The sequence below is a fragment of the Haemaphysalis longicornis genome, unplaced genomic scaffold (genome assembly GCF_048455015.1).
Source record: "Haemaphysalis longicornis isolate Haplotype H1 unplaced genomic scaffold, Haemaphysalis longicornis Haplotype H1 scaffold_6, whole genome shotgun sequence".
NCBI lineage: Eukaryota > Metazoa > Arthropoda > Arachnida > Ixodida > Ixodidae > Haemaphysalis > Haemaphysalis longicornis.
In genome coordinates this window covers 100,613,812-100,640,925 of record NW_027526407.1, presented here as the reverse complement: position 1 = coordinate 100,640,925, position 27,114 = coordinate 100,613,812, and the positions used below count along the sequence as shown (strand labels likewise).

Sequence of the window (27,114 nt, the reverse complement as noted above, 5' to 3'; positions counted from 1 at the left end):
TTTTAGAACGAAGTGTTCTTAAGGTTTAGTGTTTGTTATTTTTCTTTTAATACTTGTAGAGTTTTGTGATTTTTCGTTTCAAACAAGGAAATTTTCCTTTCATGTTCAAAAAAAAAAAAAAAAATCCCGCTGATAGTTTTCCCGTTCCCGGGCGGTGGTCGCTGATCTATAGTCTCTTCCCCATTACCCATTCCTTTTCCTGCCCCAACCACCTTTGTACCACTACCTCAACCCATATTTCTACCCCCTCCCCTCCCCTTTCTCTCCCTGCGTCACATATGTGGTGCAGGCTGGGAACCTCTTTTCCTCTCACAGTCACCTCACTTCACCTTCAAGTGGTATGTCTGAGAGAAGACCGAAACGCACCAGTGGATATCGTGCAGCGTCTTTTATATTGTTATTTTGAAACACTTCAGGAAGTACTGTTTCCCTACTTTTATCTTGGCAAACTTCTGACTCCCACGTTGCAACGACGCCAACCATGCTACAACACGGTAGAAAATGCATTTTGGTTAGCCCTAATGCTATACTGTAAAGGCTAAAAATGACTAAGTGCACTGGTTTTGCAGCAGTTTCGCTGTACATATATTTTACAGGATAACGATTACGGCGCTAAAATGTTTATGAACACGAGTGTATTGAGCTATAATAGCGATCTTTTTTAATTATGTCTTTTCAAACAGTGAGCAACACGAAGGAAAATCTCAGGCTGTGACTCACTGGAGAAGTCCCTAACTTGTACACTGAAGTGGCGTCGGCGACATGCCGCGCAATGTATGCCGCTTGCAACAGAGAAACGCGCATTCACACAAGTTGCGAAAAAACGCTGCATTCGTTCTGAACCAAAGAAATAATCATGATAAGTTAAAGCTAGAACGCTCGAACAGCCCTCTTCAATCCTATATACGTTTGTGTGCGAAAAGTGCGGAGCGCCGCCGAGTCTCGGGAGGCGGGTGGATTGGACTCGTCAGGCATATTATCTTTTGCCTTTAGCAATGCCACACAAGACAGTTTCTAGTGAATGGTATTGAAATAAACAGATACAAGAACATTTACAAAAATACATTCATTAAAATGCGATTAAAGACGCTTTATTAAGAACACTGTCGCATGCTCTGCCTCGGTGCATTGGCTTTGGTCTGGCAAATAATTTACACAGCGAGGAACAGGTAATAATGGTGAGAGGTACCGAAACGCGTGAGCTGCATCTTGAAATACGCTTGAATTTCCCGCGCCCATAGGGCACGAGCGGCTTTCCCGCACGGCTCTGTTATTCTGAGGCCACCGCCCCAAACTCAGCACGCGGGAAAATGCTTATACTGCTTATACAGCGAACAGCAAGACGCCAGCATCCAGATGACATCTGTGAAACAACTTCGCTGCGCTTAGAAAGCCTTTGCGAGAAGTGCGGGCAACAGTTCATTCAAGACGCAGATAAGGCCGGCAGGAGCGCGCCGACAGACGCTGCGTAACGGTCGTCCAAGCCAGCAGACGACGCTTAGCAGACGACACCCGTACGTCACACTTCGGCCCTTCTCCCTCCACCAATCGCGATCCGCGAGCTCCTCTGGAAGCATGGCGGCGTCCTGTCAGCGGCGCCGAACCACGTTTCTCTGTCACACCGCTACGCCCGCGCAAGATATTACTGCCAGAGCTCAGGTGAGTTGTCTTCTTTGTCTTTTTCTACTTGTTCTTGTCATTTTACCACCTACGGTTCTCGCAGTTTATCATAGTTGAATGAGTTTCCTGTTTAAGTAGTCCTCCAAGCGACGCGCTCGCGCCGTGGGATCGTACAACTTGCAAGGCGAACATGGCACGGTTTTAGCGTTTCGTCGTCGTACGCTGACTACACCGCAGAGATCAGAGCATTTGCGGCACTATTAGGCAGTCGTGTGACTTTAATTTTGCGCTGAAAACGTGTAATCGCAAAGAGTGCACTCTTGTTTGCTTCGCTTACGAAACAGTACCCCATGGCAAAACAAAAGGCTACTTTGTTTATGCTTTTTTTAAACGCTTTGCGCACACTGCTGCAAGCGCGCACCGGCTCGTGGTTCAGCCGGTCTTTTTTTACGGTTTTTTGACGGCGAACGGCCACATTGTCATCGCCTTTCGATTTCTCGTGCGTCTCTTGCCTGCAGGGCTCGCGATCGTGCCGTCGTGTTGTCCGAGGGCCCAGCGTCTTTATGCTGACCGTTGTCCGTTCGTCGATGGCTGGCTTCGGCACGTTCGCCGGCCCGTTCAACCTCAACGCCAGGTGAATGCATCCGCCCGAAGGTGCTGTACGCGTAGCTCGTATCTACTGCTCTTGCTGTTCGCCGGGCGCTTGCGTTCGTGGCGCGTGGTCTGCTGGTGTCAGATTGCACGACGCGCAGTCGTTCTGGTAACATGTTGGCGGAGCGTTTCGCGCTGTTCTTGGACCTCAGCGGACCGAAAGGAAGAAAACGAAATGTAGTTTCGAGGGATCGGTTGACCTCGATGAAAGGTAGGGGCGAGGAGGAGGCTAATACGAGCGAATGTAGGCGAAGCGATGCCCTCGCCGCTGCTTTGGTTACTTGTGGCAGCAGTGCTGGAGATATCATTTCGCCTTTTAAAATGATTAGTTCCTTAGGGCTTCGCATGGGAGGGGAGCACTTGGGACCAATTTGAACAGACTGCGCGCGCATGGCGCGCTAATATGCGTTGAACAGCTGCACGTCGTTTACGCAGGAAGCTTGTTCTTGTTTTTTTTAAGCGTTTAAATATCAGCGAGCGATGATGCTCAGTTATGCTGCTATTTGCAAAGCTGCACCGTTTGCCGTTTAACTTGTCGCTGCTGATTTCGTTGCGAGTTTAAAGAAAGTGATAGATACCCGAATGGGTGAATTTGAGTGGAGTTAGCTGTTCGCATAAAAAGAAATCCTCCTTGCTGGTATTTAAAAGCCAATCTCCGCGCCAATCCAACTGATAGAAGATGCTGGGTAGGGGGGGGGGGGAGGCGGAGTTGGTGTAACGTGGTTTTATAAGCGAAATACTTACGCAGTCCGTTTCTTTTATCGTTTGCTGGTATTTAAAAGCCAATCTCCGCGCCAATGCAACTGATAGAAGATGCTGGGGGGGGGGGGGAGGCGGAGTTGGTGTAACGTGGTTTTATAAGCCAAATACTTACGCAGTCCAGTTTCTTTTATCGTATGTGGTCGAACCTTGCCACTCTTTTTGTCTGTCATAGGCTGTCAGGGCTTGATTTCTTTGGTCAGGGCCGCGGTTAGACAAAATTGGCTCTGATAGTCTTTCTTTTTGGTGGTTTGAGCTAAAACATGATGGCCCGTCTGTGTTCCCTTTTGCGCCGTCTCTTACGTGATTCAGCCAACTACGTGCCATTCGCTCAAAACGTTAAGCGCGGATCTGACTTCTAGGCTGCAAATTAACTGCGGCGCGAAAGAAAGCTCACGTATATCCACTAAAACCTTAGCACGTAATTAAGACTACTTGCATTCCTTTAATTGGGAATACACTTTGAATGGGCGCTTACGGAAGCAAATGAAAAAGAAAGCCACCGCTAGAAACGGGGTCCGAGAGAGGCGAGAGATAAGGAAACGGTAAAACAAAAGATATTGGCTTGTGCTGTTCGATTTAAAGCAAAAAATAGGTAGAGAAGAAGTGGCGTGCTGTCCCCATCAGACGGCGCACGTGGAGGGCAACGCGGGAAAATTGAATTGAGAAAACCCCCGTTGCATTCGTCGTGCAAGGGGCGAGAGGGGAGAGCGTGAGGGTTTCGAGCAAAAGGTCGGACAGGACGTTATGTTGCATGGGCACCACAAAATGTTTGTCTTTGGGAAACATTTGCAGCAAAGCGAGAAGATACGATCCCATGTTTTTTTTCTCAGTACACTTTTTTTTTCTCTTCAATTCAGATGCATGCGGAGGCCAACTACATTGCATCAGCTAGAACAGTAATGTGACTCAGTTTGCGGAATTAAGCGGCGTGTTGAGATACGGGTGGCCGGAACATGCCTAAATAGTTCCCGTTGGCTGCTTGCTAGCACATATGTCTAATCAACATTATCGTTGTATTGGAACAGCCCGCGTGACGTGTCCCCATTGGCTATCACGCATCATGTGGTTCCGAACGGGGTTGCATGAACGGTTGTATGCATCCGCCTGAAGGTCCCGTTAAGTATTTGATGTCAACATACCGACGCACAAACGTGGTATGGCCACAGGGGCATCGGCTAAGGACTATAGGCTGCCGCTGTTGTACATCGACGTCAGTCGGGGTTGTTACGGGGAGCAAAAGAAATAACCCTAACCAGAAAAAAAAAATAACTTTAAAAAGCACAGTCCCTTCGGGTGCAAAGACATTCTCGTCTAAGGCAGTGGGGCACTGAATTACAATGACAAATTGGTGTAGCCTTGGCGATGCTGTTTCTTAACAGCACAGCCGGCTGGCGTTCCCTAAGCGGCCCCGCGGCGGCTGAGCGCGCGAAAGAACTTTGAACGCCGCAGGCTCCAGACAACTGTGTGCGATCCCGCAAGGGTAGTTACAAAAAAAAAAAAAAAGGTCATGCATTTTTTCCTCTAACGACGACGATAGTTAAACGAGAAGCTCTCCCGTAATTGATTTTTTGGTTGGTCAATCCCAAACTGCGAGTATGTGGCAGCCTGGAGGTGTATGTCCCACTTTTCTAGGCTACCCACAGAAACTCTCGGGTGTGCACTCCGTAGGACTAACGTTTGGTTTTCGGGTCTACAGCGTGAATCGGTACTGGCTGCTTGGCGTTCAGTGAGCACGTTTTCGAGTGAGGGCTCCTTCAAGCGTTAAACGTAAAACCGTGACGTTACGCCTGACATCCTAAACCTCAAAATGCGACGTTAGGCCGAACGTCCTGAGGCTAGCAGCCTTACGGTATGTAGAGCAAAGTCATTCTCACCGTACGTCGAGCAGTGAGTAACGGTTGTGGCAGTTCACCTCGGAGCATGACGTTAGGCCTAAATCTGTCGCGCCGTCGACCGCACGACTGCGTCACCTCCTTCAGGAGCCTGTGCTGAGCATCAACCTTTTTTTGATTTGATTTTTGATTTAGTGGAGGGCGCCCAGCGGAGCTTTCGCTCAGCTTCGCGGGGAAAGGTTTTAATTTTGCTACACTTCACCCACTATCATCATCGTCATTAGAGAAAGTTGGCTTTCGTGTAGTGAATTATGGTTTGCCGACATGCGACATCAGTTAGAGGATGAAAGCTTCGCTTTAATGTGCTCTCCGAGTGAGAGAAATAAAGGCTTGCTCTCCATATAAGGATATTATTGCGTGTTTCAGTCAACTACAAAGTGTTGAGTTGATTTATTGTAGGGTTTAATGCGGTGACGATGCAGAAGCGATGATGTGCGCCGTAGTGGATGGCTGCAGATTAGTTTTGACCACTTGGGGATCTTTAACGTGCGCCGAAATCTCGCAAACACGGGCGTTTTGGCCCTTCGCCCTTATCAGAAAAGTGACCACCGTGGCCGGGAATCGAACCCGCAGAACTACATATACTCGGTGACAACTTAAGAACGGCACCGGAAGTTGCCGCTGTGCCTTATCACCGTAGCCGGATGTTTCTCCGCGCGGCGCAAGTAGGGCATTACTAAGAATATTTTGAACATGGCGTGAGCCGTTCGCGTGATTTTTTGGACTTGGTATGTTTATAAACGACTCCAGTGACGACAAACAAAGTGCGTGAGACAAAGAAGACGATATCACGCATTCATAGCAAACCCCTTTCAAAACGCGCGCGCACTGACGTCACGGGTCCAACGCTTTGGCGGAGGGATACACTACATGAGGTGGTGCCGTTCTTGAGTTGTAACCGAGTATAGGCTCTATAGGAGCGTGGCATCGTTCCCTACTTGGCCATGCTCCCTCCCCCTTTCTGCTGGATAATCTGCCTCTGGATCGCAGCGAGTGCGACCCATGCGAAGCGCGTTCCTCGTTTCCCAGTTTAGGAGTTGGGAGGGGGGAGGGAGGAGGGGAACAGTTTCTTTTCCTGCGCATAAAATTCGTCACTTCTACTCGTTAAAGTTGTAATCCACACTGCTGATGATGATAGGGCAATGAGTTAGTTCCCTACCCGAGGGGTCGGTCACTTGCGGGGAAGAGGTATGCGGGTTCCAGCAGATCATCGCCACCCCTCCTTGTGTCAATCGCTATCTGAAGGCCGACATGCCAGTTTTGACCTCGATTGGGGTTAGACGGGGGGCAAGGACCACATCGTCACAGCCAGATTATTGTCAAATATTGTCAATAATATTGTAAATTCGCTGAATTTCTTTTTGCCTGCAAAGCCCCCCCCCCCTCCTCCTTCCTACCCGATTTGATGTCTGGCCCTGTGCCGTGTCGGCTTCATGCAACTGTGCCCTCCACCTCAAACAGGTGCTGGGCCCTGCCTTACCGCATAACGTTTCATACTAAATACACTACAGGGAAATCTGGCGGCAATGCCTACGGGGCTTCAGCGTGGCTGTCATGTACCTGGTAGGCGCGTTGTACTTGTCCTTGGCGTGGCTCGTCAACAAGTTGAAAAGTTTCCCGTTTCGAAAAAAATACATCAGTATTCGTTAAGAAATAGAAGTTGCTTTATCAATAGACAAGACGTGGCCCAAAATATCTTTCACGGATTATTCAAAGCACCATTGAAGACGAACAATAATAAAGTCCACATTTCTTGCCGCTGTTGGATTCAAGTAAGAAAGGAAGCCATGTGTCAAGCCGAGCCATGTATGGGGGGGGAGGGTGGGGGGGGGGGGAAGTGGGAGCGCTTCTAGCTTTTACGGCGGCGCCCATGATGGCAAGCGGTTGCAACGACAGATTACCCTGTAGTATATATTAGTATGAGCATCTACCCACCGAGGGGCTATCTCGAGGGGCTATTACACCACCAAGCCTTATCCAAGCTTTAGTAGAGCTATCTCGGCCAAGTGAGCAGGGGTGGGGAGATATAAACCTTGGTTTCGGGTATCAGCTAGAAAAAAAACCGTTCCTCGAGGGCTAGTTTCTCAAATAAACCTACCGCCTGCCAACAGTCCTGTTGGGTGCACACAGCATGTGTCGGTGGTTCCTTTTCGAATACAAAGCGTTGATTGAAACTGCGGGTGGGGGTACTCAGGCGCAAAGACGGCATCTGCCTGCTGCCTAAAAAAAAGGAACCCACCTTTGAGCCCCCATCCACTTACGAAATCAGAGTACGTACTCACGGAAGCCGATGTTGTGCGCACAATACCTTTTGAGTTTCCCTGTGTGGTCACACCAGGAAGTCCGGTGAACGCGTCATGCTGGTACCGATGTGAGAAGGGTATACGATCTTTCTCGCCCGTGAGAAGGAGGAGGAGGAGAGAAACGTTTACTGGAGCGGAAAGTGCTGTTGTAAGTGGCCTTCCTAGTCCGGATAGCCGCGAGTCGTGGCAGCTGCTCTTGCCCGAGACACGAGGTTAACTTGCGTCTCTGGAAGGCAGCTGGTCAGCTCGCACTCTCACTGCTCCAGGGAGGGGGAAGCGATGGGCTTTTGGTGGTAGGGGCAAGCACAGACAAGGTGGTATGTGGTGTTGGGGGTTTTACAGCATGGGCATTCGTAGGGATACATGGTTGGTGATATGTTGTAGTATGTCTGGGTTTGTAGTCGTCGCTAGAGGCGTGCGTCGTTGGTGTTGAGAGGTGGATGAGAAGGAGGGTAGAAGAGGCGATTTCGACAGTAGTGGTACAAGATGTCTGTGTAGCGACTCAGGACTGGGAGGTTATTGAGAGATTCCGGTGTCTTCTCTGCCTTCAGGGAATGCCCGGGTAGTTTATTCGCGGGCAGCGGCATGTGCCGCCTCATTCCCTGGAAGGTTGGCGTGGCCTGGTGTCCACACCACGTAGATGGAGGGCATCTTGTGTATGCGTCGTAGTATGTTGAGGGCTTGAGGCGAGATACATCCTTTTTGATAGTGGCGGCATGTTTCCAGGGAGACTGTGATAATGACAATGTAATCTGTCGTGGCGGTGGTTGCAGCTAGAGCTATAGCAGTTTCTTCTGCTGTCGTGGAGGTGGTAGTGGATAGCGTGGCGGACGTCAGGAGGGCTTTCTGGGTGTTGAGGGCTACAAGGGCGTGAGCTTGGCGGTTATGATATGCAGCTGCGTCGGTGTATATGGTGTCGCGGTCCTTCGAATAGCGTCTCTGGAGATAGCGGACTCGCGCTGCTCGTCGGCCCTTGTTGTAAAAGGAGTGCATATGGCGTGGAACGGGGGCTACTTTAATGTTGGCACGGATGTCGGGAGGGATACGAGTGGGTGCTTCTGTCGGACGTATGACGTGGTGGCCAAGTGTCGCGAGAAGGGTGCGGCCTGTAGGTGTTAGAGACAATCGCGTCAGTTGGTTGGCTTGTTAGACTTCCAGTATTTCTGGCAGTGTATTATGCAGGCCGAGTTTAAGGAGGTGCTCAGTCGGCGTGAAGGGCGGAAGTCCGAGGGCTATTTTATGTCTTACGTATCACGGCGTCAAGTTTGGAATGCTCTTTTGGTTTCAAGTTAATGCCCGTGAGAAAACTAAAATAGATTTACAGTATGTTGTAATGAACGGTTGCAGTGGGTACTTCTTGGGAGATATCTTAACACACAAAGGGAGGCTTTTAGGCCTATATAGTTATCTCAGCTGTGCTATTTCGTGAAAGTAGTCCTATATGGTCCGGTGGAGGCGGAAAACAACAACGTGTGTGTGTTCGTGGGAGGCCATGTTTTTTAATTACTTGTGGCATGATTTTTCCGTGTGGTCTAGAAAATTTTGGCAAAGACTTTGGGTGCTTCGCTGCCGCTTACCTGTGCCTTATCTAGTCAAGGCTGTTCACATTAAGGCGTGGGCTGCCTTAGTGTTGATTAAAGTTCGGATTCAGGAGATATGAACTTAACGTTGTCAGCTACAGTTCCGGGCGACGTTATCGGCGTAACTGGCAAACACCGATGTTGGCGCCAGTGTCACTATCCTGCTTCTTTACCGTGATGGCCCGCCTATCGCTGATGAGAACATTTCATTTCGATTGATTGATTATGAGGTTTAACCCACCGTCGCTACACAGGCGGTAAGGCACGCGTTCTGTATACCCGTAAACTCGAATCCGCAGGAATGAGGGGTTTTTAGGCCGTCGTATTCAGGGCACAGAATATGCTTATGTGAACAATGTACGAGCAAAAACCGACTGACACTTTAATAATTACTTGTTCCCATATTACCATTTGCCAATTACTATATACCGCGTGTAGCTTTCACGTGAAGGTGTGATTAACAGCCGCAGTATTTAAGTTCCTACAAATGTTTGCGATTTTGTAATAAGAGGCGGGCTGTTAAAACTGGGCGCATTATACACGAGCCACACCTGAGCGATTCTTACTCTATGAGAAAGTTGTTAAATTGTAAGTTTGACTGTTTGAGTGTCAGTTGTAATGCATACTGTTATTTCAACCACACCGCGACCTGAAGGGCACTGATGAGGTGTGGTATTTTCATCTCGTCTTTGTCGTTTCCGTCGCGCTGTCTCCGCTTCGCAGAAAAGGTTAAAAAGTGTTCATGCTTCAAAGGGAGGGACGGCCAGGTAAGACGCCGGCGACGAACTCCTTCTGCATCCGCTATTTTAAACCTATCTGGCCTAGGGAATGCACCGCTGTCTTGCTTGGTAAAATTACAGTCCTTTGTATTACCATTGTACGGGCGTAGTTTTTCGTGTGGCAAATTTTGTGCTGCAGTGATTTCGGTGTTTCCAATCGAAATCGATTGCCTGCGTTCATCTTCATCGTATTACAGCCCAGAGACGTCCAAGGAAAGCTGCGAGCTTTTCGGAAGCTGTTGTTTTAACACGAAGCGTTACTTGGATAGGTTGGCATAGGGTTGCACCCAGTTGTCGTCCGCAGAAGGCGTCCGCAAAAGATGTGTCCAGAGAGCACCTGACCTCTCATGTAGTACCTGGCACGTTACCCACACCTGCCTGAAATACGTCATCTCAGTGAAAGCCGGCGTTGGGACGAGAGGTAACGCGCAAGTTACTTATCCGCTACCTCACACCAACACCACGCGGAACGCTTCCATAGATGTTCTTTTAAATATGATCGAAATGGCGCCAAAAAAGTGAAGCAGTTCCGCTCAACGTGAAAGCTCTCAAATGCAGAGCCAACGCCGCCTGTATAATCATTGCTTAACGCGTGAGCGAGAAATGGCCAAACAGCCACTCTCCTGTTGCTCTCTTCTACTTGTTCCCGCTCCGTAGTCTTCCTGTGTGCTTTCATGTTCGTCAGCCAGGGCCGCTTCTCGCAAACTATGCAAAATAGTTGACAGTGTGCCTAGCGTTACCCAGGCGGCTCTCCCATGTTTTCTTGACAGACAGGCATGATCATGCCTCTGCGTCGGCCGCTGATTACACCGCCTTTGCCGAAGCTGACGCAAAATCACTTGTGCTGCCGCTGGCTGATGCCGGCTTTTCGCGCTCACCTACTTGTATCACGGGCATCTAAATTTTAGAGTGGGGCATCCCATCTTCGTCCCCTCCGCATTTCGGCTCTTTTCCCCCGGGGTTCGCACTCCGCTCGCTAGGCAGATTTAAAATTGGCGACTGCACTGTACAAGCGCCCGGACAGTGTGGCTAAACCCTCAGCTGCTTATTCTTTTGGGCTTGCTATAATATCCTAAAATTTAAAATAACGTAATATATTTGGAAAAGTTATGGTAGAAGTGAGTGCTTACAGAAAAATTAGCGGTGGCTTAGCTAGGCTATGTTAGGGTATACGCAGCGTGAGCTAAGGTTCAGCAATGCAATCCAACCCAATCCAGTTCAGTCCAGTCCAGACCACTGCAATCCAATCCAGTCCGATCCAGTCACTGCTGACTGTGCCCCTCGCGCATGCGCAGCACGGCTCTCCAGGAGCCACGCGAAACGGCTATCAAGCGTAAAACATGGTTAAGTAGCGCGGTAAGGACGGGACACAAGTAGAGACCACACAGGACTAGCCCTAGCTATCCTGTGTGGTCCTGTGTGGCTATCAAGCGGCTCCTGCGCAGCGGCAGACTTGGCTACTGCGCAACGGAGGCGCACAGCTGGGCACGCGCCGGCGCCAGCGTGACTGCCGCAGCTACACACTAAACTTTTTTACACCCTTTTGGGCCGAAAAGGGTGTAAAAATCTTGTCCCATGGCTAACACCCTTAAAAGGTGTTTTGGCAAAAAAAGGGTGTATGGATGAAAAAAGGGTGATGAGCTCAACACCTTTAAAAAAGGGTGTTGAGCATAAGAAAAGGGTGTGGAGTCTCACACCCTTTTTTTGAGGTGATGGCATGCGCAGAGGCAATGTCAAACGGCGGAGCGCACAGCATTCAACACAAACAGCCAATACGTACAAGTTACAGTTGGAACACGGGATGCAAGCGGTACAGGGAGTGCATACTTACTTAGCAATACATGTGCTGTTCTTGCTTTTATACCCAGCAGAGGAAAGCCCCCAGATGGAGTCGGTGGGCTTGTCGCAAAAAACTGATATTTTAGCGCTAATTTTGGAAGTATGGATTTTACTACGAGAATATACAAATCAACACGTGGATTTGCAAAAACTTTTGAATTACGTGGTAGTTTTTCTGATCCGTAACTTAAAGAATTTAAATAAATATCATACAAATCTTCCCTGCCACCTCAACACCCTTCAAAAAGGGTGTTCATTATTTCAACACCATTTTTCCCAGAAGGGTGTAAAGCTACAAATTAGGGTGTTCGAAACTAAGAAACAGGGCGTAAAGAAAAAAAGGGTGTGAGAAAAGACCGCCAACGAAGAAAAAATGTGGAGAGACCTCCAATTTTGGAGGCATTTTGTACATGTTTACACGGGTGGACTGAACATTCTCTACAAGCGGGCGGAGGGGGGGGGGTTGTGCCTCACGATGGTTACAGCAATATGAATTGGCATAATTTATTACCAGTGAAGCTCTTTAAGCTTCAGGAGGTAGTTTCGGCAACATTAGCAAAAACATACAAAGAAAAAACTGGGGTGCCTGTAAAGGGTGCACCACCGCAGATAGGGTATTATGACAGTGAAGTCGGCTTTCGAGCTTGTTAGAGTGTGAGCACAAGGGGCGTATGCGTATCCGCACCTCTTACTGTACCATTTCAAAGGTACTAGTCTTTTTTGGATTCTAAAAGGTAAAAAAATTCGGGCAGCTTGCAATAGTGGTGCAAGACTGGAGAAACAGCAACGCTGGGGGCCGACCTACCCTGTTTCCCTCTTGGATCTCCTGGAAATGGGGAGGGGGGAGGAGGCGGGCACACTGGAACAGCCTAGTAAAATCTGGTTAAATTTGGCCTCATCCCTGAGCGGTCATCCTGGCTTAGCAAGAACATTGTAAACCTTAGCAAACATAACAAAACCTAGCAACACCGGAAGAAACTAGGTCGACGCCCAGCTCCGCTGTTCTTTTTTTGCAACTGAACACCTATTTCACACCGTTTCAACAACCTAGAGAAAGCCAAGCGTGTTGCAGTTCGTAAACATCCTTTTCACCACACGACTACAGTCTTCTTAATTTTGAAGGTTCAAATTGGTGTTTCACGTGCCAAAGCTAAACTTGGGGCATGAGGTGCACCCAATAAGGAAACGAGCGATCATTGCATAAGAGCAATTATTTTTTTTTGTTGCGTTTGGAAATTTCTTGCGAGTAGAGGAGTATATGAGGGGATGTCTTCTTCTTTACAGTGCTATTATGCATCCGAACATGGCCTTATTCAATGAACAGCTGAACACCTTTTCCACACCCTTTCAACACCCTAAGAAAAACCAGGGGTGTTGAAGTTGATCAACACCCTTATTTTCAAACAAAAAGGGCGTAGAGCTAGAAAAAGGGTGTTGAGACTCAAGAAAAAGGGTGCAAAGGCCTCCCAACACCCTTTTTCCACCTATGCTACGCCCTTTTTGGCTAAAAGGGTGTAAAAAAGTTTAGTGTGTATGATGCCACTCTGGAATGCGCAGACCGGCGAATGTGCTGACCCAATTCTCTACACACACGTACTCCAAGTGGATTGGATTGATACAATCCAATTTAATCTAGTCCAATCCAACCCAATCCAATCCAGTCCATTCCATCCAGTCCAATGCTCCTCGCGCTTGCGCAGCACGGCCCTTCAGGGTCCACGCGAAACTGCTCAACTTCGGCCAGTGTAGCTTGCTACAAAAATGAACGCTCAATTTTTTGGCACTGAATCCTCAGAAAATATCAGTACAATAATGGCTGTACCATCCGAAAATACCGTTTTGCTGTTGGCTATTTGTCTGCCCGACAATTACTATGTTCTTGGACTATTTCAGTTCCGCTTCCGTCAGTCATCCTACGAAAAATAAAGCAGGTAGGAAGCGAGCGATGCGTTGAACAAGATCTCCTGTGCGCCCCAGAACTAGCTCCCCGTCGCGGCTGAGATGTGAGCCAAACGCCTCTTGAAACGCAACAGGCCAGCTGACAGATGTGCGTCGTAAAAGTGGGTGCAGCGTTCGCGACTCGCGAGCAGTGACAAGCCGGGGCAAGCAGCATAGAGGATGAGTGCATCAACTAAGCGTCCCTACTGTTCCCATATAAAAGCGGGCGACGCGTTAGACAATGTTTTTAGAGGCGGTGTTGGCAGAGCAGTGATCCGCCGAAGAGGCTGTGGTGCACTTTTTTTACTTGTTTCAGTACCAGCGTAGCAGGTACCGAAAAGAGTCGAAAGAGGGCGCCGAAGACCCTGAAAATAGGAGCCCACAGGCTATGGAGTGACCATAAATGAATAACTTAAAAAAATGGAAGTGAAAACCCGAAAACGGTTGTTTGCAACTTGAAATTAAACAGTCAGCAAAATGCTAATATTGGTGCCAGTTGGTAGTGGGTATTGAAGACGATAGTCTTTCTTGGGCTACTTAAACGCTGAAATTTTGGTCTGTCTGTCTGTCTGTCTGTCTGTCTGTCTGTCTGCCTGTGTGTATGTGGCTCGACTCTTGTACCCGGCCAAAGCAAAACGAAAGCTGCGCAATAGTCGTATATACTCACAGCCAAATGTAAACGTCTAATGTCCGGTTTCAGTGTTCATACTTGTCAAAATTGTTGAAGAAGAACAAGACATCACGCAAATATAAGGCAGCAAATCAATACATCAGTGGCGTTTGCAGTGTTCCTTTATTGTAAAAATGTTGTTCTTGCCAGTTCACATGCTTTCGCGCCTGAAGTGGGGAGCACAGACGCCTATTTCGCGCAACAGACGCCTGGTTCGCGAAGCCGGTTACCGCTGGTTCTAGTGCGCGCTAACACGTTCCACTTTGGGACAGAAGTGAAAGGCTGCAGATGATACGATCCGGGCCTGTCAGTCATGGAGAACTCTCAGCGGCATGTTGGGAAATCTATGTGAAGTCCAATAGCCTGGTCTCCGACGAAGGGCAGCTGGCAGCACTAGTGCTCCATTTTGCACCACTAGTCTAATCTGCGCTAATTCTAACACGATAGTGTTTTTGGGCAAACTTCTCGCCGTACTCATCAAGCTTCCGCGGAAGTACCTAATCGACGCTAACGCGCAACTACAACTGAGGCAGGCAGATACTGCGGCTCGCCCGAATCGGGAGTCAGAGCAGTGACCACTAGATTGGGAAATGAGGTCAATGACGCCTAGTCTAAAGAAAAGATACACGATTTAAGCTTGCGGCGGCCTGCGCAGTGAACTGCGTTCCACCTGCGCCAAGGGTGGTCGCATCCTCGGCAGACACGGTCGCCAGGTGGGCTCGAAACTTGCGACACCAACAAAACGCCTTTATTAAAGATACTAATATTGGCACTAGCTAACATTGTGTCACGTACGTAAAAAAAAGGGCGCCGAAGACAAACGCCACGCTATCTAATTCCCTAGTAAACCTACGTTAGAACCAGAAACGAAGTAAAATGCGTCACAATAAAAATAAAACCTGGTATCCGGCGTCTAATTACAAAAATTTTGAAAGGATTTCTCCAACTTTTCATGGTTCAGTCACCGCCCCGAGCTCTGTCGGGCAAGCGATAAATGACGTCACGCGGCCGACTTACAAAACCTAGAATTAGGTCAGTAAGTGATCTCTGAAAACAGTCACGTGAAAATAGTCAGCATCGTCCTAGAGAGAAGCGGCAGAGGCGATCACATAATTGCTAAAATACAGGAAATATTCGAACATTTTTCCCGCATTGTAACACGCCGTCTCAGGGGACGAGCAGGAATGAAGAGAAAACAAGAGGGCATATGTAAGCACTCACCATGACCCGGGCATCGGTAGACCTGCGGTATCAGAAATTTACCCGCACTTCAGACAGCTAAGTAAGTACCGTTATTGCAACAGCATTTGAGGCAGATCTGTCAGTTTTCAGGATCACCGCACAGGTCCTAACTTATGTCTTATAGTAACTTCGAATAATCAGAGACCACTCTCCCATCACAAAAGGAGGCTCTGAAAAAAAATTGGGACTGGCCCTACAATGGAATATATGTCGCTCACCCTTAGAGAGAAAGTGTGGACGCCATGATGCATATGTCAGCGATCGAGAGGCTCTCCATATTAGCCCGAATAGTACCGAAACACGCAGACGTAAAGATGCACAAGGAGCTAGGATTAGATTGCCCCTAGGGAAACTCCAAAAGTATGCAAAGACAGTCTACGCCGACGGGACGTTCGAAAGGACGAAGGCAGCGATTGCAGTCGTGGACTACCTTTGCAATCGTTGTTGTGACTTGATTACCCCCCCCCCCCCCCCCGTACACACAGGAACGGAAAAACGAAAATCTTCTTGGCGATATCCGCCTAGCGCAACTATGAAATATATGCCCAAACACCGTTACACACGCTCAAAAGGCCAGTAGTCCTTTGGTTGCAGCCATAATACCTAAATGCTTGAGGAAATTTTTGAAATCCGCATTGAGGAAAGTTCACATCACATCAACACAGGGACAAAAGGGCACAGAAGGAAACTCGGAAAGAAACTCGCATACCATTCTCCCTTTTGGCAACGACTGCCACACTTCCTTCCGCAAAAAAATATTGACAAGGTCTGCTCATATTAAAGAATACGCTCATATAGAACGATATGCTGTGGGGTGAACAGCTCACACATTGCATATTACTTTTACATCGACACATCCTGGCTAACTTGTCACCCCAAGGACAGCGTCAGCTGATGCTGGCGCCCTGGAGTTTGGGTTGCGTCCTTGAAGCCTACCTTCTCTTAACTCCTTACTCAATAAAAGCCAATCTTTCTACGGTTGAAGGTCAGTCTCTTTCTCAATGAAGGTCTCTCTAAGGGTGTGCGTTTTAAAAACTAAAATGTTCAGCCAGGCCGCGAAGCCAGACAATAAACACGCGCAAACACTGCCACCTTCTTGCTCAAACTAAAAAAACACACCGCAGCCACCGCCTGTCAAGCCCACATCTTAACCCACAAAAGCAAAAATGGCGTCTGTCTTCCATATACGGCAGTGATTAAAAATCGTTGCAGCTACTCAAGCTCTCTTAACTGAACTGCAGTTTTTGGAAAGCATAAATGGTAAATGCACGAACTCCAATCCAAAGCGCTCTCTCCGCACAGAAGTAACGCTGTCGCGTCACATATCTTAGAACCTAAACTTAGACGTCATGTATACCTTTTTTTGCTCCTCTTCTCGTTAGTATGAGAGACTAATTCCTACTTATGTTAATAAACCCCGACATTACACCTGCAGGCGACGATAAATGTCATTCACCCGTTTTCCAAGGCTGTTACCAATTTAATATATCCTTGATCAGTCAGCGTGAATCGTGGAGCTGTCGAGGACCAGGGGTTAAGATAAGATAAGCTATTTATTCCCCTCTGTACAGTACAAAATACAATACAAAAGGTTACGGAAGTAAAAAAATCTGCCCTTTCCAGCTTGAGCACCCCTTACACCCTAGATAAGACAACAGCAGTGAAGTAGCACGCAGGGACGGAACGGCTACAATAATGCAACATTTTTACACCATAGAAGAGGTATTATCAACACTGTGCATTACTATAAAAAAGGAGCAGCTATTGAAAAAAAAAACACTTACAAACCAAAACTGGAAAACCGACAGAGCGGTAACGAAGAATACATGTAAATCCTTAGTACTGAATTACTTCGATTACAGCAAAGGCTCAAAAATGTACATCAGCTTTCGTTTCATTTTATGTCATTTCACAATACCCCTAAAGGCCCTCAATGGAGGGTATTACATAGGGGGCCGGGGGGCGTACACACACTGAAAGTACACGTGTTAACAGCAGTATTAGAAAAAGAGAGAGAAAAAAATATAAGATAGGAAAGAACGAAAAAAGCAAACTTCAGTGAAACTTAATGTCAGGAATGCACTGTGGTTGAGGAAAAACCATTTGAGGCGTTCCGCTGCTGAGCACGAGGTCGCGGGTTCGATTCCCGGCCGCGGCGGCCGCTTTTCTGATGGAGGCGAAAAGCAAAAACGCCCGTGTGTACGAGATTTCGGCGCATGATAAAGATCCCCAGGTGGTCAAAATTAATCCGGAGCCCTCCACTACGGCGCGCCTCATCGTCTGCGTTGCGTCGGCGCGTTAAACCCTAGAATCAATCAAAATCAATCAACGAAAAACCATTTGAAGTTTTGCTGTGGGCATTAAGTTTTTCTGTGGGGCAGGAACGAGTGTGCATACAGGGATGAGTGACATAGCCGGCGCTTAACTTTTTTGGGATGATCCCTGCGCACAAAAATAGCTGATGGAGGCTGTAAGAAATCGTTGTGGAGTGTTGCGTTGAAGTAAATTTTAAATGCAGAGCATTTCAGTAACTCACGATGTCACCCGCGTTGGCGTCCGTAGTCCGCACGCTCACTGCGCATGCGCGTCGAGTCAGGCGATAGCGAAGTCTCTCGCGAGGGGCATTGGATTGGATTCGATTGGATTGGCTTGGATTGGCTTAGCTTGGCTTGGCTTGGATTTGGATTTGGATTGGATTGGATTAAAGTGGATTGTGTTGGATTGTGTTGCGTCATAGCCGCGGCACGTTGCGTCATAGCCGCGGCAGACGCGCTGGGGCCGGCGCATGTGCTGTACTCTCTCTTCCGCGGTTTCCTCTCCTTCTAGCGCGGCGCATATAACCGGTGTGCCGTTCTCCGGCGAAGCAACATCCGCGCTTGGCTCAAACACCTAGACTCCACGCTGCTTTACAAGTACGCCAACGTCGTCGACTGGGACCGGCTTACGCAGTCCCCTCAACGTATATAAGCGGCGGAGCGCGCGTTCGGAATTCAGTCAAGGGCGCCTTTGCTTGGCTTTCGCTTGACGTGACGCTTTGCTTGACTCGAGTAGATGCGACGCATTTACTCGAGTTCCCCCCGTGGGAAGATGCGGGCGGCTTTTTTGGAAAAGTTACAGGCGAGCATACGCGCCGAGCACATAACTTATCCACTTTAGCACGGTGTTTTATTACGCGGCGTTGCCCGTCCCATTTGCACAATACGACCCCGACCCCTCAGAAGCAAAGGCGGCAGCACGGCACGCGTCCAAACAGTCGTTGCGGAATTTGGTTCCACCAGACCCCGCCCCCCTGCCCATTGGATTGCCCCGTGGCGCACAAGTACTTCTGCACAAGGCACGGGCTGGTGCCGCGCTAACCGAGGATGTGTTGCCCAAGTGGCGTGCGTATGTGCCAAAACGTCACCAGCATGCCGTGGAGGTTGCGCAATCTGTGGCCACAGTTGCCTGCACCTCTTGCTCCAAAGGAGCCACGCCCACTGTACACCACATGTTTGGGACTGTCCCGGCCTTCAAACGCTCCGTTTACAGTATCTTCCGCCCGGCGTCCAGCGGCTTGTGTAATGGACAACACCGCTGCAACCCGCCACTGCAAGGCAGACGCTCCTTTCTCTGTGGGAGTTCGCGCGCTCTTCAGGCGTCGACCGCAGAATGTAACATTTAAATTCTCCCCCCCCCCTCCTTCCTTTCTTCCCCATGCTGACCGACGCGTCCGCCTTCTGAAATATAAACTTTCGTTATGTTATTGCTGTGACGCTTGAAAATTTTGTAATGTTTAACGAGCCGACGCAACGCAGGCGATGAGGCCCGCCGTAGTGGAGGGCTCCGGATTAATTTTGACCACCCGGAGATATTTAAGGTGCACCGAAATCTCGGACACACTGGCGTTTTTGCTTTTCGCCGCCATCAGAAAAGCGGCCGCCGCGGCCGGGTATCGAACCAGCGTCCTCGTGCCGCTTGAAAATGTCGAACAATCAGAAAAGATGAAGTGAACAGCATGGTTCTGTATTGACTTGGGGTTATTTGTGATATATGGTTGATGAGGATCCCAGATTGCAGAGGCGTATAGTATTTTTGGACGAAGGACGCGCCGCGGTGGCTCAGTGGCTAAGGTGTTGCGCTGCTGAGCACGAGGTCGCGGGTTCGATTGCCGGCCGCGGCGGCCGCTTTTCTGATGGCAGCGAAAAGCAAAAACGCCCGTGTGTAGGAGATTTTGGCGCACGTTAAATATCCCCAGGTGGCCAAAATTAATCCGGAGCGCTCCACTACGGCTCGCCTGATCGGCTGCGTTGCGTCGGCGCGTTAAACCCTACAATCAATCAATCAATATTTTTAAAGGAAGGGGGGGTGACGTGTGCAAGTCTTTTTACATGAGATGGGGCTTGTTTTAGATTACGCCTGAGTAGTCATAAAGAGCGATTTGCTGAAGCAAGGATAACGTTAATATGATGAGGCCATGTTAAATCATTTAATAAATGAAGACCAGGATATTTATACGTGTTAACTCTATTGAATTATGCTTTATCGTATAAGTTGCACAATGGGGTTTCCAGCTAAAATTGATATTCGCTTTATTTTAGATATATATTAATTAAGGGGCATCAACCATCTTAAACACCAAGTGTTAATCGCATCTAGTTGAGATTGCAGACTACAACGGTCGGTATCAGGAGAAATGTTACGGTAAATTACAAGGTCATCAGCAAATAGGCGAACACGTAATGATACACACGATGGAAGGTCGTTAATGTAGACTAGAAAGTGTGATCAACCCCCGATTAGAAGTGAACGCCTTTTAGCCTATCTCGCTGACATTGGATTTTTAGCACTCATCTCATACCATGTGTGACATCAGGGCCACCCAATGCAAATATTGAGGGCGGTTCTGAGCGTTTTCATAACGTGCCAGGGACGTCACCGCCATCCCTGCTATGTTATGGCGCTCCCAGCACACACATAAACATCGTCACTGTTACCTCTCATCTTATTCATCTTCGCTTCTTAGAGTAAGGGCCCTTTACACCCATATATACACTATTTTTATCAAGTACATCACAATCATCGCCATGGCATTTTAATAAATGTGACAAAACAAACATTGTCTTGGCGCTCTTTGGTCTCAGACGCCCTTGCGCCAATAAAATGTACATAGTAGTAGTAGTAGTAGTAGACTAGAAAGTGTAATGGGCCTAGTACGCTACCCTGAGGGATCCCTGATGTTACTTAGGTGAAAAAAGATGCGTTATTGTTGACAAATGTAAAGTGAAGTCTAGAAGTAAGGAGGAGAAGGAGGAGCAACAACTTTATTTAGCCAACAATCATTAAGTTTGATTATTGATGGGCTTCTTCTTGACTCCGCGAAGTGGCCAGGAGACATTGCTTCGTGGCGACTTCCAAAGCCCAGTCCACGGCCTGAATTTGGGACTCAGGCTCGGAGCTGGTCACCGCAGTCTCCCACTCTATTTGGTTAGAGAGATGCCATTCGGATTTAGGTTGGAGCTCAGAGCATTCATATAGGATGTGCGCTAAGTCGGCTTTTTCCGCCTTACACATTCTGGACTTTGGGGTGTACAGACTTGGGTACATAAGGGCCTATTTATAAGGGTTCAGAAAGGTATGAGATTGGAGTTGCCTCCATGTCGCCTGCTGGATTTGCGTTAGTGAATAATGAGGGGCAGGGTAAACTAGTCTTTCATTTCTGTAGTGAGGTGTAATCTCTTGAATAGTAACCATACGCTCCTTAGACCCTCGCAGGCACGATTGGTCCACCGCCCGGTTGACGAGTTCGCGGGCAAAACTTCGTTCCCTGGATGGAACGAGTGCGCAGGAATCCAGATAATCTGGACCTGGCGGGGTTCGAACTGATTTCTTAATAGAATTGGAGATGGCGCTTCGTGAATGTTGTTTTTCGCAAAATTACGCACAGCCGTTTTGGAATCGCTGAAGATAAAGTTTGCTTTGGTACTAATAATTGCAACAGAAATTGCAGCCTTTTCCGCTTCTTCCGGCCGCCTGCCATAAACAGTGGCTGCGGTGATGTGCTTGAGTTTGTTATCGACGGCTGCAACAGCAAAGGCATCCTGCACTTTGTATTCGGCTGGATCCACGTAGACTACCTCCTCGCAATGCTTAAACAGTTTTTCGAGTGCTTGGGCTCTAGCGTTTCTCCTTTCCTTGTGGTGAATAGGGTGTATATTTTTAGGAATGGTGTTTATAGGGAGGTGCTGAAATATATCTCTAGGGACCGGGTTCCCCTTTGTTTGTATTCCTTGATAAGATATACCAGATCTACTTAGATCCTTTAGGATGTACTAAGAAATCTTTTATGCAAGCCAGATCGTTCGAATGTAGGTTAAATTTAGATAGCTTGAGGAGTAGTCTACGGTGAAGAACGCGATCGAACGCTTCAGAGAAATCTAAGAAAACTGTATCGACTTGCAACCCGGCGTTAGTATATAAATTGTTAGTAAATCCGGCCAAATGAGTTTCGCATGATTAACCTTTGCTGAAACCATGTTTCGTTACAGCTTCGCTAACATTTTCTTTGAGATTTTCATAATGGAAACGTTTTCTTCTGGGTAAGGTGCACAAAACAGATTAGTTACAATGATTGGTACGACAAAATGGCAATGACCACAAGGCACGATGGCCAACACAGTAAGCTCGTTCATGACGAACTCGGTGAAACATAGATATGATGGCACTGTTATTGCCTACCAGAGCAGTTTTGTACATTGAAAGCTGTCCGAACGTGCAGTGTAAAGTCACAAGTCTCGCAGCTGGAGGCTGCACAGCCAAGTTTCCCCAATTTTCTTTTCAACTCAGTAAGTGACCTTGTTTATAGGGGCTTTCCGAGAGATGTGGCGTCATTGTGAGCATCCATTGACGTGAGTTTTATTTTTTGTGTGGTCGGCCATCTTGAGTGCTTGGGAGGCCGAGTTTGCGACGTAATAAGTTAACTAATGTCTCCACAATAAAATATATGCTATAGAAACATCACACTGTGCACGTGGTTGGAGGCTGCTTCACGGGTGATATAATAACTGGCGCCAGCTGGGCTGCGGCTCGTTCTTCGAAGCTGGGGTAACGTAAACGCAACTTAAAAGTGCGCTACTGTGGGTATGATGGAGTACTCATTATCCGAAGTTCGCTTGCACGCTTTGGGGTTCCCATCTCGTAAGAAATGAATTATGCTTATTTTGCAACCGTGTGGCAGGAAGGCCAACAAAAAAGCTTTAAGGGCCCTTGCCGCCGTACACATGGCGCACCAAGTCACGCATGACGTCAGAAATTAAAGAACAAGCGTGTTGCAAGTACAAAACAAGTCTAGTATAAAACAAGTGCAGTGCAGTTCTCTGCGAAATATTTGTTCGTCAAGGTGCCACCCATCAAAAATAAAATTGTGAGACCCGCAGTGAAGCTCGCTGGCCAATGCGGCCGTCGTCTTATACAGGCGTCATTTTGCGAGTGAGTTTTATTTAGATTTTTTTCTTTTCTTCCCAATTAGGAGAAGCAAGCGTCTGACCTGAAACAGCCTTTTGAACCTTGGAACCAGCTCGAAGTTCAAGTTCTCCGTACTGGAAGTTCAAGTTCTTCGTGCACCATTCGTCATGGAACATCTCGGTGCACCGACGACATCGCGCAGCTATGAGCAGGCAGATTGGGAGGAGGCGTTGTGTGACTACACAGCCAGCGGTGTATCGTTCGGAGACAGTCCCAGCGTTAACGGCCAGCCTTCCTATTACCCTCCGGATGAGAGGAAATCTAAGGTCGCGCAGTGGATTTTGGACCACCAAGGCAACGCTTTATTTGGAAGCGGAGCATTAAACGGAGAGGACCACTCCCTCATTCCGTGGCACTCCGAAGAACTTGCTCCGGAAGAAGAAAATGAGTGTGCAAATGGCCGAGAGGATTCCCACAACCAACGAGCTTCCATGCACACTTCGGCTGTTGATCGCAACCCGCAACAGTATTGCTCAGGTGAAAACAGACGTATTCCTAGCGAGAGCCACGTTGTAGAAGACATGGAGACAGACTGTACTCAGGAAAAGAGCGCCTTCACTGAAAATCGTACCCGCCCTGAGCAACAAGTCCAAGTGCGACAAGTACAGAACTTCTCTTCGATGTCATCGGAGCAGTTCTGGCAGCCGAAAGCTAACACTCTTTGCGACTCAGCAGTAGCACTTGCCGCACGCGAGCCCGGTGTATATACAAGTAATCCTAGTTTGGAAAATGACCTCACAGCAGAGGTTCCCGAAAATGGACTCACCAGTTCTTGTCCTTCGATGGATCGCCCCAGCCTACGTGCTCGCTCGCTGTTTACCCCACCACCGGAGAGCGGCTGGGGAGATGGGCATTTAGTACCTGTAATTCCTCTTCAGGCACATGCAAACGGCATGGAAGATCCGCGCACGCTCGTCACTGAAGACAGGATACGTAAGGCATCGAGAGAACCTTGCCTGAAAAGCGTTATCTTTAAAGTTGTACGGCCAGAGCTGTGGGAGACCTCGCAGACGGAATCAGCACGTTCATGTCACTATCGGCATTCAGAAACTGTAGCGGCGACTTCTACGGCGAGCAACCCTGAACACCATGTGCTGCCTCATCGCCAAGAGCCAGATAATTCCGCGCCGGAGGTTCAAGCGCGGACTTCAATCCCGTTTCTTTCTCCGTCGTACCGATCGGAGTCACCGCCCTGCACTACAGAATGTCGCCCCGGAAGTGCTTTCCAGGGAGGTGACTGTAATACTACAGTTGCCAGCGCCAGAGTAGGAAGCGGTGATCACAACTCGCGTGCACCGTCTGGTAACTCCTTTGAGAATCCGCCCGGTGATGACGACGAGTTTTGGGAGCTCTACCAAGGGCCGGTACCAGTGGAAAAACAGCCTGAAGCACACGGATACACCGAGGGGCGAGTAGATATTTCTTGCAGAAAGAAAATTGACTCGGTTCCTTGCCTGGAGGTACAAGTGATTGGCAACGAGGCAAGTGCTGCCGCCCGCGGCGTTGTCCAGGACCTCGTTTCCGACGGCTCACGCACAGAATCGGCTGCGTCTAGCGAAACAGGACTGCACCGAACAGTATTAGCAGGCTATGTTCGCGATCCTCTGATACGACTGGACACTGTGCCGGGAGTAGTTCTAAACGATCCCCGTCTAAAGCCTCATATATTTCGGGGATTGAGCGTCTGCCACTTCGACCTCAAGCCGGTATCTTTCGACAGCCACACCGAAAGCCCGGAGGCAGAATCAAAGTATGAAAGGTATCAAGAAGCTCATCCAGATGCAGAGCCGATGGTGCCTGAGAACGCTGCCAAACGTTACACCAGAAAGGATGGCGAGGCTGAAAGTTGTTTGGATTTACAGGGGACCACAGCAAGAGCCAAGTCAGATGAAGTACGACCATCGTACTATTTGCCACCGTTGGACTTAGGTGAATATGGGCAAGTCACTTCTAAAGGAAAACGACGAGACCCGGATACGCCGAGTAGTCGTCTGGAGACTAAGACACCGGCCACTCCAGAAAACATAAAGCCGTCGACGGAAAGGACGCGCAATTCTGTGAATTCCTCGGGGGAACGAAAGCGTAGAAAGTCCTCCAGAGACTCCCGTTCTTCTTCCAGGCTGTCGTCGCCTGACTCGCGGTCGCCACCACCACCTCCGCCACGGCGCCGGTTAGAAAGCGAGTATTCGGACGAAGTCGAGCCCAGCAGCTGTGAATCCGGGCTGGGTACAGAACAACAGCTGTATGTGCACCCTTTCTACTTCCAAGGGCATGCCGGGCAGCCATACCTGTCGTGGCAGGCGTCTTACTGGATTCCCGTCATACCAGCTCCATCCCATTTTCTGCAGCCCGCGCAGCCAGCGTTCGCGTACATACCAGCGTATCATCAAGCAGCGCCTCTTTCACCGCCACAACCATCGCCACCGGGAACTTCGACAGCGGCCGTACTCCCGCATCCCGACACGCAGTATCCACTGTCGACTTTCCAGCAAGCAGAGTCAATGATCCAGTCGCAACCATTCCATCAGCAACTTCCGTCGCAGTATTTTCCCGCGAACTTTCCGCCGGCGGTTTCTGATTGCCTACCAGCACAGGCTCATCCTATGTTCCAGTACCCAACAGCGCAGTCCTTCGTATCGTCGCCGCCACTATCACCACCACCACGCTTTCCTGGAGAACTTGGCCTGCACCCTCCAGGTGCATCATTGTACACGCCGGCTCAGCTTGATGGTTCACAGCCATCGTATGAAGACGGAAATGTCCAGCATACCTTGTCCTCATCCACTAACTCTGAAAGATCACCCGCTGTTTGGTACCAGTACCAGCCAATTCCTAGGCCACCATCACCGCCAACGCCGTTACGAAAGTTGTCGCCTTCACTGAAGTGTCCAGCTCCACCTTTGCCCGATTGCCCGCCACCACCGCTGCCACCGTTGCCAAAGTCACCGCCACCCCCTTTTCCACCGACTCCATTGCCGCCGCCACCAAACTTGCCGCCACTACCACCGCCTATACCAGTTAGTTGGGCTGGGACAGAGCAGACGATGCAAGGGTGTCAGCAACTGGATTCATCTACAATGGTTGCGGTACATTCGCAGACAATGCAAGGGTGTCAGCAACCGGAGTCATCTACAATGGTTGCGGTACCTCCGCCCCACGACGTGTTGCCAGACCACGTCCAACAGACGCAGGAGTGGAACTATCAGTTCGGCGGAGAGTATTACGAATCGCGGAGTACAAACGCCAGTTCTGGACATGATTTTTGGCAAGGAGGAAGTGAAGAGTGGTACCGGGAAACGTCGTTCGAAGATGGTGAAACTAAAAACTTGACCTCTGCAGAGTTTTGGGAAGACGGGTAGTGGGGCACAAGCGCTGCTTTCACGTTTTTATTTGTCGGGTGGGACGCTGCAAGGTGGCCAGACTTTGAACAGACCAATGATGTTGGCTCCGAGAGCGCGCCTGATGACTTTTTATGGGACTGGCTGGTTGGGATCTTTCCCAGTGCCGCTATTACTAACGTATGCTAACGTAGTGTTCTGACAAAACCTAATGGCGTGTCAGATGACGAAGAGCAGGTTAGAAAAAGTGATGCGTCATGGATGAACGGGCATTTCTTGTAATAAACAGATATTTGCTCTGACAAGCAGTGAATGTACGTGTGTGTACTGAGAATTATTTTTGAAAGCCTCCCATATTGCAACGGCCCCTGGTTTCAAACAAATGTTAGTTATGCTTTATCGCACAAACGTGCGACGGCTAACCAATGTAAGATGACTACAACGTAAGGCAAGCGCAACATTGACTCACTTATTTAACAAGTGAGCCTGCCTGTATTCGGCAGTAATAATGTTTGTATATGTGAAGACTATTTTGGTGATTACAGAGCTCAAACTGCGTATTGTTAAACAAGTGCCGTTTGCACATTTTATTTTTTTTACTCTTGATTGGTGCCGCAGTTAATGGCTGGTGCCTAATCTTGCCATTATGCCCTTTTACTTTGTACTCGCTCTCTGTACCACAAACTTTCTACATTTTTTAAATCGCTGTTTTAGGAATTGAGACATTTGTGTCATCTATCCGCCCTCAGCAAAAACGTGCCTTTTGGGCCCTCTATTCAGGCAACCTTAAGCATTCACACAACGCTTTTACGCCCTTTTTGGCCAAAAAGGGTGTTGGGAGCCCATTACTCTTTTTCTTGAATCTCGGCACCCTTTTCCTACTTCTACACCATTTTTGTGTGAAAAAAGGGTGTTGATAATCTTCAACATCCGTGGTGTTTCTGAGGGTGTTGAAAGCGTGTGGAAAAAGTGTTTAGCTGTTCCCGGAATGAGGCCATGC

The 27,114-nt window shown here is 48.7% G+C and overlaps 1 long non-coding RNA gene across 2 annotated transcripts; it reads left to right on the top strand.

Annotated features, from left to right (window-relative positions):
* The first annotated feature begins 1,345 nt into the window (after positions 1–1,345).
* Positions 1,346–26,427, top strand: LOC144141094 (uncharacterized). Of its 2 annotated transcripts, none has more exons than XR_013316428.1 (3): positions 1,346–1,659; positions 2,139–2,274; positions 22,781–26,427. It is a non-coding gene; the product is annotated as an uncharacterized LOC144141094 (long non-coding RNA). The 2 variants fall into 2 exon arrangements; XR_013316427.1 differs by having other exon boundaries at positions 1,376–1,659; positions 2,139–2,254.
* The last annotated feature ends 687 nt before the right edge of the window (positions 26,428–27,114 follow it).